Source organism: Acanthisitta chloris, unplaced genomic scaffold (assembly GCF_000695815.1).
Source record: "Acanthisitta chloris isolate BGI_N310 unplaced genomic scaffold, ASM69581v1 scaffold10276, whole genome shotgun sequence".
Taxonomy (NCBI): Eukaryota; Metazoa; Chordata; class Aves; order Passeriformes; family Acanthisittidae; genus Acanthisitta; species Acanthisitta chloris.
Window position 1 is genome coordinate 15,875 of NW_008676472.1, and position 7,928 is coordinate 23,802.

General features: G+C 41.5%; 1 protein-coding gene across 1 annotated transcript in view; it reads right to left on the reverse strand.

Annotated features, from left to right (window-relative positions):
* MORN5 (MORN repeat containing 5) overlaps nt 1-7,928 on the reverse strand; it is a 13,301-nt gene that overhangs the window by 740 nt on the left and 4,633 nt on the right. The window lies entirely within an intron of this gene.

Below are 7,928 nucleotides of genomic sequence, written 5' to 3' on the forward strand. Positions count from 1 at the left end.
AAAAAAAATAGCTTGGCAAATAAGTTGTGGCTTCTTAATTCCAGGGATTTAAACAGTCTTGTCTCCAAAAACTGTTCTACAGCCTTTTCTTTTGTGTTTGTGTAAGGGAAAAGAGATCGTAGGAAACCAGGAAAAACAAACTTCAAAACGCCTGGAAAAAAATAATCAAAGTATTACTTAAACCCATACCTGTATATATTTTCATATCTAGCTTGGCAAATAAGTTGTGGCTTCTTAATTCCAGGGATTTAAACAGTCTTGTCTCCAAAAACTGTTCTACAGCCTTTTCTTTTGTGTTTGTGTAAGGGAAAAGAGATCGTAGGAAACCAGGAAAAACAAACTTCAAAACGCCTGGAAAAAAATAATCAAAGTATTACTTAAACCCATACCTGTATATATTTTCATATCAATGATATGTATTTGAGCTGCTTCTTGTGTTTACCACTGTCTTAACAGATTCATATTAGCTGCTTGTGATGTGTTTCTAGCCTTCCTCAGTCTGAATGTTAAGGGATTTGTGGCAGCCCTTATTACCTGAAAGAACTTGGGAGGAGGATGGAGCTGAGAGGGCTGTGACCATTGCTTGATGTAGGGCACAGTCCCATTTATTCACACTGCTCAGCCCTGCTTAGGCAGGTCAGAAAAGACAGAGAATGAAGAATATTGCTTGCAAGAAGTCAAATTTTCATGGAGATATTTTGCCAGTGGAGTGGCATCTCTGTGTGTTAAAGTGAGAGGAGCATCTGAAATGCAAAAGGTAGGAAGGTCCCAGGAATGAAGTTGTGCTGATCTAAGAAGTAAAGTTGCTAGAAGGGTATGTGACAAATTTGGTCCTATGCACAAGTCATCAAGCTTGGGGGTTAATCACACTGATTGTGGTGGGTTTGAACCAAGTCAGCTTTGTCTTTCCTTTTTAGTTTCTTTGGTTTTTTATGCTCTCCTCCTCTTTTTCTCAGTCCTGGCTGAGTTGGGCACACATCTGGTAAGGTGCTGCTCCCATGCAGCTCCGTTGGCATCCTGGTGAAAGCAGGAAAACATGTGCCAAGGCATTTGCTCTTGTCTGTGGCAGCACTTCCCGACAGCTGCTGGTCAGAAAGGCTAGTGGCTCACGGGAGGTGGCTCTGCCCTCCAGTTTGCTCTTTGCACCCAGTCACTGGTGCCAGACAAAGTGTTTGCTTGTGCTGCTGACCCTCTTGTCCTTTCCCACTCAGGGGTGCTGGCTTGCAAAGCTCAGATGTGGAGGTGAGCACCCACCTTTGAGTGGGTGACCGTGCATGGGCTGGGGGGACACTTGTGCTGCCATTGTCCCAACAGAGCAGCCACAGGCTTGTTTTAATGAGTGGAAAATGGTCACAATTTGGATAGAACAGCTAAGTTCAGCTCTTTCTGTGTTTTACTGACATGATCTTTTTATTCCTTATACCTATGAATCCATAGGTATATAAATACCCTGTTAATGGCACATTTCTTATTCGGGTATAAACTAGGAGGAAACAGATGCTGAAAAAATATGCTAAAAGGGAAATTAAGAAGATGAGCACTGAATCTTGCTTAAAGACCACGCTATGCTTAGAGGCAGATTCCACTGAGGGCATGCAAATGTGGTCCTTGAGCTTTCTTAAAAACAACATCCAAGCCATAATCAATGTGCTGCTTTTGTTCTATGCACTAGGTGTTCCAGACAGTTAACGACGTGATCACGTGAGCCTCAGCTCTAGCAGATACTGTCCAGCCTGGGTGGCTCTGTGATTTTAGTTTGCAGTTTATCTGAGCTGGTAACAACGGCACAAAAATGAAACTTTGTCTCTTTCTGCCATGGTGAAGGAATAATCAAAACTTGCACATCACCAGTGTCTCACCTGAGCGCTAGAAATAACCAGCCTGACTTTCTCGTGAGCCACTGACATCACAACACTCACTCAGCTGAGCACCAAGGGTAAAAGCAGGAAGAAAGGCAGATGCTAACTTGGCTTCATCTCACAGGTTTCCAATGTATCCTTCGTTTGCCCGAGTCGTTTCCTTCTGCACTCTGTGTTTTCCTGGTCTCCTTGTAAACCCCCCAAGGCAAATTGCTCCAAGGACTTTAGCAACCCCAGACCTATCCAAAATGTCTCTGTTCATGCAGTGATCTGATCCCATGCAAATTAAAGATGTGTTCATAAGTGCTGCTTAACTTGTGTAGTTTAATCAGATGTAAAAACTGAATGAGTGATGAGAATTTCAACTTTGTATATGGACAGGAAAAATAGATTTAATGGCTCAGTATTCCAAAAGATAACTGGAAGCAAATCCTTAGAACTGTACAACTGGTCATTGGTCTAGGTAAGGGGAAATGAAAGAATTGATCCAGCCTAGCAAGAAGCATCAGAGCCCCAGAGATGAGAGTGGCTATGGGAGAGGAGGCAGGGAATTATTAGAATGTAAAGAGTTAAGCTATGGTAAAACATACTTTTGCTACACTAAAGAAGACTGGTTGATAATTACTGTAGTTTTAGGGCTATTTGAATCAGTGCAGCTGCAACCTCTTCAGTAGTAACCCCTGAAACAAGACAAACTGGGTTTATTGTACTGAACAAGTCTTAAAGCTCCTCCCTGATTGTTAGTAATTGGCAGCAATGGACTTAACAGCCTCTTGACTACCCTTTTTACACTCTACCTGACTGTGCAGCTAACAATTTAAATCACAGATGCCGATCCTTCTTTGTGGCAGCTGCTTGTTAACTACACGTTCCTCTTTTTCTGTCCCTGGCTGCTTCCATAACCCTGCAACACCAGGGTTAGATTGGAGAATCACATTTCATCAATATTTAAAATGGAATTAAACCTTGAAGTTTGATTAATGCTAGCAGATAGCGAGTTGTAATTACTATTTTGCAAATTGCAATTGTTCGAATATGTTAATATGATTGTCTGAGCACATCTTCACCTTCAGAAGTAATTTTCCTTTTAAAAAAGATTGGGGAAAAAAAAATACAAACTCTTTAATCAGTGGTAAATTATCACCCTGTGCACAATTAGGTAGTGTGGAGTTCTTCATGTGCTCTGCTGAATTTTGTGTCAGCAGATTTATATTTTAAAAGTTTGTCCATTTTTTTTAGATTTTCCTCAGTAGAATAAACACTCATGGAACAGACTTTGCTGAAACAGAACTAACCTTGTTGGGGTTTGAAGGTAAAAAAAAGAGCTTTGTCTGAACATTTATTGTAATCTGCTGTATTCCTGTGCAGTTAGTAAATGTTAACAAGTTATTTCTTCCAAAGTTAGGGAAATATAATGATTATTACAATTGATTATATATCAATAAGAATGATTATATATAATTAAAATCTTGAAACTGAGAGACACAGAGAGATCCTAACGGATGGGCTGCTAGACTGAATATGATTCTTTCGAATCATTTCCTTGTGTCTCAACCAAAAATAAGAACAGTTTCTAGCACCTACTAAATAGATTTTGCCTACCATGGGTAAGACCCTCAGGCAGCCCAAACTGGGGCAGCTTCTCCTTTATTTCTGCGGCTGATCCAGGCTGTTTTCAGTAATCAGGCAGAGGCACAAGGAGCCAACCCTGGCAGCCACCTGCACTACTGGGCCCCAGACACAGCATCTGCCTGCAGGAGGTGTTTAACCAGGGTGCAAGTTCTCCTGATCTCCTGCTGGACACTGTCTACACAGTCAACAAGGTCAGTTTGTTCTCTCTTGGCAGATAAGACCCAACTAAAGCTGTTGGTTGCACTGTGCTCCTGTACACGTCCCATTTCAAGATTACTTCTTAACAAATATTGCTTGGCAAGTTTCTGCCTTGTTTTGGGTGGCTTTAGGGGAAGCTCCCAATGCCAGCAAAGTCCAAACAGGTGCCAAAACGACTTTTGGGTGTATTCTACAGTGAGCACAAACTAAGCCCACTTGAATCAGTGGATTTCTGTTCTCTGCAAAATGAAACCACTTGCTTCATTTTCTATGTTCAGCCTAAAAGTAGTGGCAGAAGAGACTTGCCCAGCTACACACTCCAGATTTATCTCTCAACTGGGATTAGAAACAGCTGAAAATTCAGGGTGGCCTTGCTTCAGGGTGCTTCCAAGGGATGACTTGCAAATACACTGTAATTTAGGTGCGTTTAATCTTTCTCTATTAAATGCATATTGCAAAGTTTAGAATTATTTGCTTCTAGCTATCACATTTCTGTGTTGCTTATGGAAACCTCAGCTGTGAGAGGCTTTTGAGGACTCTGCATGCTTAGATATCTGCCATGGCACAGAGCAGAGGCTGTCAGCAAAGGCAGTGTTGTCATGTAGGCTTCTGGATTTGCCCTCTAAACTAGTGTGTTCCCAGGAAACCACCTAAAAGTTGTGCTGCTTTTAAATGAGAACATTTAGTGGGTTACAAAGGGGGAAAACGACATTGTTCACCTTAAAAACCTTGACTGTGGTAGGTCTCTGTACTGCACTTTGTAGCTCTATGAGTTCCTGGTGTCTCAAAGACTGTGTCTATGCTGGGGGCCTGATGCTCTCCCCAAGCACTCCCAAATGCAGATCCATGGCTCCCTCCCTGCCCAAGGGCAAGTTGTGAGTGGGCATCACCCCTTTGTTCACTCTTGCTTCTTTTAAGGTCTGGGTGAGCAAGAAGGGAAGTCAATGCCCCTGGTATGTCCCTCCACCAGGACCTGAGTGGCTCAGTGCTCCGAAGAGCCTGAGGACAGGCCCTGTGGTAGGAGCAGCTTTCCATGCCCGGGGTTTGTAAGGGTGTGTTTACAACAGACCATCCTTGAACAAGAGCTGAGCTTCCTCTGTGTTTGCAGAGGGCCAAGCACATGCAGCCCCTTGTAAACAACAACATCACTGAATTCTCTCTCATCCCTGGCTCCTCCCATCACCCGCAGAGCAGTTTATCTTGTTCTTCCACTGCACAATTACAACCCCATGTGATATCATCTCAGCCATGGATTCTGCCTGGCACACCCCTTTCATTTCCACTGCTCCCTCTGGTTCCCTACCACCCCTTTCCTTACTGCACCTGACCCCACCAACATCAAGGCTGGCAAGAAAATGGAAAATATGTTTTCAATTAACCTTTGCTTCCACCCACAAATTCTCACCCTTCCATTTACTTTTAATTACTGCCATTCCAAAATGGCCCCAAAATGAACTTTCCATCTCTGGTAAAACTTGTTTTCACATTAACTGTATAGTTGGATGTAAGTGCCTATAAGACTGGTGTGTAGCCTATTTAGTGGATCCACAATAGGATGGTCAGCACCCTAACAAAGGTGTTATTCTTGGCATGCCACTCTGTGGAACTGAGACTTCCACAGTTTTTGAAAAGATAAGACCAGGAAACCACAAGGAACAATATATCTGCAAAAGCTATAGCTACTGAAATTACCCTAGTAACTCCCATCATGATGCATATGTTCATATTACCATTGCTAGCTACAGCCTTGAATATAAATCATGTTGGTTCACAATCTGTTTTGCTGAATGGAGGATATTTCATGTTAAAAGATGTAAGCCAAAATTAATCTAAAAATATTCTTGGTTACTCAGATGAGAAGTCTCCAAGTATCTCTGTCTGTCACCTGAGAAGACTTCGAGAAAGACAGAAGTAGTATCATTTTTGGAATGGCATTCAAAAATGTGCCTGATCTTAACACACATCTGCATAAGAAGATATGAAAAGAGCATTTGATGAACAAGAGAATTGGTCCAACATTTGAAAAGGTGTTTAGGGGAGAGGAAGGAAAAAAGGGTAAGAAGAAAAACCAACTCCTTGTAGGAGTCTGGGGTCTTTGTTTCGAATTAAGTAGCCTCAGTTCCCCTCTGCCATCTTCACTTCGTTGCCTTGACCACTCAGCAATCCTAGTTAGATACTTGCTAACATTCTGCCTCTCCTCCTTCTAAGATTTGGCTCCTCAACTAATTAGTTTGTCAAACACTGGGGATTATTTAGGTGTTCTCATGTCAGGACAAAATCTAACTGAAAAATAGGAAGAGGTAGAGAAGTGATTCTTGGAGACTCAGATGAAAGAGTTATAATACAATTTCTGAGCTGCTTTTTAATGTAATATTTTTGAAATCTGACTATCACAGCAATGAGTCTGGAAAGCAAGAACCAGAAAAATGGAATTGTATGAATGTGGCCAAAAAACTCTGTCCTGGGACTTGATGGGAGAGAAAAAAGTACATGGAAGACGGAGGAGGCAAGACCAGAAGGTGAAATTTGTAGGGAATTTATGTAGGGCAAAGAGCAGCAGCTGATCACCATGGCAGAGGGAGAAAACGTTTTTTTGCGGTGGCATTTTTTGAGGAATATGAATCCAAGAGGCCAGAAAGAAGAATTAGCAGTAAAAAGGACAAGCACTCCAGCTGTTGTAAGCAAAGCAAAGGGCTACTCACATTCGTATGCACTACTTGTGCACAGAGAGCTGTGCTGGCTCTGCTGCACAAAACCCTGTGCTCAGAAAGAAGTTTGTCAGCCAAAGTAAAGAGATCAATGGATTGCAATAAATGGCATTTAACATAAAAATGAGTAAAATTTACAATCCAGTTAACTTGTTAAATGTTACAAAATCAGCAAACAATAGACACAATTTGTTTTGTTCAGAGCCCAGAGGTAGAGACCAAATCCTCTAAATTAATTTCTGCAAAAGCTGGGGTTTTTTTTTCCAAACAGGTCTGGATCCTATTCGTTGTAGAATATACTGATTACCAACTATTTTTAAGAGCTTTACACAAACATTATTTCTTTTGTTGTGTGAAATGCAGAATCAGCCATCTGGCAAATGCCCCAGAGCTAAAATCTTTTACATGACATATAATTCAAAATGATTAAATATACAACAGAAAATAGCTATAGCATTGCACTTAAAATAGCATGAACTTTTACTGCCGATCAAAACTGATTTCTTTAGCTTAACAAGTATCCAAAGAACAATTATTTGAAGAGCTTTTAAGAGTTTCAATATGTAGGAACTAAACCTCATCTAAATTCAGTATCTTAAGTCAAATAAAAAAGAAACAAATGTACAAAAGATTGAATGGTCCTGTATTATAAGTAGACATTTAAATCTATGGGAAGCTAAATTCATTGGAACAAGAACACTATATTCCCTCTGTATGTGCATTGCTGGGGCTTTCCTCTCCTCTGCTCAGGGCATCTGCCAGAACAGCTCGTGCATTCTTAGGCAATGCCTAGGGACTAGCCTGGAATCAGAGTGTTCATCCACTCCCTCCATCACCAGCACGGGTGATTTCAAAGAAGAGCAGGGAATGAAGCTCTGTGCATGATCCCTCAGAGCAGTCAATCTTCTTTTTCCTGCACCACAGTCAACTTGAAGTTAAACTCGTTGTCTTCTTTCCAGAAATACTCCAGGCCTGAAAAATTGCCAGGTCCTCATCCCACACCCAGTTCTGCAGTAGTTTGTGAGAAAGAGCATGCAAACATCTGCATGTGTTTGGGGTACATGAGGGTAGGTACAGAAATACTACCCTGAGTAATTATTGAGTGGTTATGGCTGTTTCTCAACTACATTTTTCAGGCAAGTCAAAGTCTGCATTTCCCAGAAAGCACTTGGTGCAAGTCAGACCTGGGTTGTAAGACACAAAAAATGGTCTAAATGTAGGAGAATTCTCTCTTGGATTTGACTACTTGGATAAACCTGAAATGGATGAACACATTGTTGCTGACTGTCCAAAAAATGTTTGGCTTCTAAATTCTCTCAGACCAAGCATGAGAACCTCCATCCCAAGGTAACATCATGAGGATACTGTAAGTCTGTGATCACTGAGGCTTAGAATTAAAACTGCTTTGCCCCCTTGCCTGAGGTTCCTGCGGAACCTCAGATGTTCTGACCCCAGACTTCTCTAAACTATAGGAAAATAACCTTCTTGAATCTTGACCTTTTCAGCCCATAATGATTCCTAAAGCAGCAGG